The sequence below is a fragment of the Crocuta crocuta genome, unplaced genomic scaffold (assembly GCF_008692635.1).
Source record: "Crocuta crocuta isolate KB4526 unplaced genomic scaffold, BGI_CrCroc_1.0 scaffold111, whole genome shotgun sequence".
In the NCBI taxonomy this organism is placed as follows: domain Eukaryota; kingdom Metazoa; phylum Chordata; class Mammalia; order Carnivora; family Hyaenidae; genus Crocuta; species Crocuta crocuta.
Window position 1 is genome coordinate 1,975,265 of NW_027527611.1, and position 3,597 is coordinate 1,978,861.

The window sequence follows — 3,597 nt, forward strand, 5'->3', positions numbered from 1 at the left end:
AGACTGAGCAGTAAATGTCTGTCACTCGTGCCCCCAGTGGGGGTGTTTTGTGATGGCAGCCTGAGCTGAATAAGGGGGCCTCACCTGTAAGTGCTGCTGACAGAAGAATTTATGGGAAATCAATTGGCTCCTTTCTATTATGTTAATTTAATTTTAATTACTTCATTTCCATTAAGAAACTCTAAATGACAATCCGATTTTAATTACAATTTCAGTGGATTCTTTAGAAAAAGAACAAATGATTCATCTTGAGGAAAATTATATCCATTCATCTGAAAGCAATTGTAAATGGATTATTGAAAGAACTTAAAATTGATACATTTAATTGCTTTGGTAATGGAGGTTTACAATGGATATTTTCAGTCAAGTTCAAAGAATTTTTAAAATTCTGGTGACTTAAATCGTGTAATTTTATGAGCTCTTGCTTTGGAAGAGTTAGTGACTGACTTACTGTCTTTAATTATTTCCCATGGGGTAGAGTCCCAGGCTTTACTGGGCAGAGCGTTACTGTATTTTATGTATATGCCGTTACTTACTGTGGTTTTCCGTGGTGTTCCTCTGGACTAGAAATTCTCGTCATCACACCATCGCACCCTTTTTGTTTTCCTTGAGAGTCTTCAAGATTCTTTGCTTTCTCTTATTTCCTCTTCTCCAAATGTCTGGACACATGTGTGCTCCAGACTTTAGGAACCTGGCACCATGATTGAGTGGGGCCCACACATTCCCCACGTTCTGGCCAAGTCTGCCTGCAGATGACCGCCTACCTCAGCCATGTCCCTGGAGCCACATAAACAGCCTGGCTTCTCACACCCAGCGTGTCCAGGTGTCCACCACTGCACACCCGACCCACATCTCTCACACACCCTGGGTGTTGCCAGACCTGCTACAGCAACAAGTTGAGTAATGATCCAAGGCCGTCAAGATAAAATGGCGAGTCCCGTTCAGCCTTTAAGATTTTCTTATTGACCATGACACAAATTCAGAAAGCAATAGCAACAGCCACACATGTTCAGTGGAGTAGCGTCAACCCAAGCAGACAACTGTTTAAAATTGAAGAGAGAGCTAAAAGTCCTGCTTTAAGAGGACAAAAAGTAATTACGTGATAATTCTGTCTTCGAAGAATATAAACCCATACGAATATAGATAAAGTAGTGATGGTGCATAGTATATAAATATGTAGTACAAAACACTGTACTGAAGTTGATTTTTTAAAAAATTAACATACCAAGTTTGTATATTCTGTAAGCAATTTCATACTCTTGGAGAAAAATTCACATGAAAGACTATCTTTAAGCACCGCACCATATTATAGTAGAAAAATGAAATTTCGTCCTTGTACATGTAAAGATGCTGGTCATGTTTATTTAGGTTCAGTTATATATGAAATAAATGAATTTTTGTGGAATGTTCACTTAGAGATTTTACTGGGTCTCAACATGAGAGATAGTGGCTCTGATACCAGTGGGATTTTATTGTGAAGGGGGAGGGTAGCGTGAGACGCAAGATGTCTGTTGCTTCTGTGCCCTCTTTCTGCAAGTTAAAGGAACAAATTGCCTGTCCCCAAGGGTTACCGGTTACCAAGGGCAAGTAATGGCCCACACTTACTATTTCTCTATAGTGCACTTAATTAGTGCCACTTACTATATATCTTCCTTAAAGCAAAATCCCAGGATCCAAATCCTAATAAAAAGATATGTAAAATCACATCTTTAGATTTAATAGTTTTTTTTTTTTTTTTTACTTCCCACGTATACAAATGCCAAAGTCTTCTCTCGAGTTCTCCCTTATTGCTGAATTATGAGAAATAAGTATGCGGTTGGTGTCTTAGATGCTAATGTGAAAACATATCATCTCCAATTAAATGGTGACTTGTTCCAACTTAAAGCCCTTAAAAGGAAACACCCATATATAGCAAACCCATACTATCTTAGTTTCCTCGTTTTTCATAATTAATAATATTATGAGTTATTAACTAAGATGTGTATCCATCATTAGGATAAAAAAGGGCACAGTTCCATTCCTAAGTATATAGATAGCGTTTGTATCAAATCCATAATTGATCTGTACCAGTTTTGTGACCTCAGGAAAAGTGCTTGGTTTTTCAACTATTCTGTTTCAGTGTCCTCACCTGTAAAATGTGGCTTATTAACCTATTAGAGAGGTCCCTGGGAAGTAATGTGAGTCCCTTTATGTAAAGAACTTAGGAAAGTGTCTGACACACAATACAGTTATCAGAGCTTACATATCAGCGTTGTCATGATAGATTGTCACTTTTGAAAAATGACACCTCTGACCGGTTCTGGAAGATTCTCTGTGTGACAAATCTGTGTAGGAGAAGAAAGGAATAGAAACATAGTGGTGTGAAGACCAAAGAAAGAAATTCTGGCCACAGTGAACACAAGAGAACAAAACCCACTCTGCACAAATGCAGAAGCACAGAGACAGACAGACGGTGGAGGAACGTGAAAATGGCGGGGCCCCTGCCCACGGGAAGGAGGAGTGCTTCCCTCAGGGGTGGGCTGCTGGGGGAACCCACCGGAGTTGAGTCACCTTGGCCTTGCCTTCCTCACGGAGTATGTGCTGAAGACAGCTAACGACTTCTCACACATACCCTTACAGCTGCCTGAGCGGCGAAGCTCGCCTTCCTCTCTTCAGGGTCGAGATGCGTGGACTTACCACTGTGTTCAGTTAATTACCCCTTAGGCCTTCCACCCCTCCCTCTATCCCCCTGCCCTCATTCAGTCCAGAACGAAGCCCACAGCCTCTCCTGATGACCGGATGGTGACCAGAGGGAGGGCCAGGACCCTCATTCTCCTGTTCACCTACAGGCACCTCTAGGGAGGGTTGACTGTGACATGCAGTGCACACAGTCAGTAATAGACTTGACACATTCAGATGCATGGTAAACCCAAACAGGCACAGCCAATTAGTACAGCCATAAAAATCCTTCTTCCAGTGCTTTCCTTGGCTAAAAATAACCTATTTGCTACAATATCGGTGTTTTTTATATCTTCCGTTGCAAGATTTCTTTTCAAACTCATAAAGTAATGGATTAAAGGACTTCAATTTCATTTTCGAATGGTTCATTTTATTGATCATTGTCAAAGTCAATTTTAAATAAAAATCCCTAATATTTGTGACTAGGTTTTATATTTCATTTATCAGAATCCAATTGAGTTTATTTCTTTTAATTCTTTCTAAGTCTGCACCCTCCACCCCCACCCCCACCCCTGCACTGTTCTAGCCATAGAGCAACCAAAGGGGATATTCTGCCTTACTATTTTGATGTTCTTTCCATTTATCTTGATTTTTAGGTTTTAAAAAATCCTTTTTCTTTAGGAAAGAAAAAACGAGGCAAAAAATTAAGTACCAATGTCCATGAGTCATTACCATTTCCCAAGAAGATTACTTACCTAAAATGCTTATTTCATGTAACGTAGAAGTTGTATCTTCAATCTTAAATGGCCTAAGAATCATTAGGTTGCTAACATGGAAGGACTGTTCAAAGGTCAAATATCCAGCACGAGAGACACAGCACTGGCCTTTCTCCCCATACACTTTTGTAGTTTTCAAAAACTATTTTAAGAGATCTTTATA

The 3,597-nt window shown here is 39.8% G+C and overlaps 1 protein-coding gene across 1 annotated transcript in view; it reads left to right on the top strand.

The window, feature by feature from the left end:
- Window positions 1-3,597, top strand: part of CSMD1 (CUB and Sushi multiple domains 1) — a 1,564,948-nt gene that overhangs the window by 1,224,994 nt on the left and 336,357 nt on the right. The window lies entirely within an intron of this gene.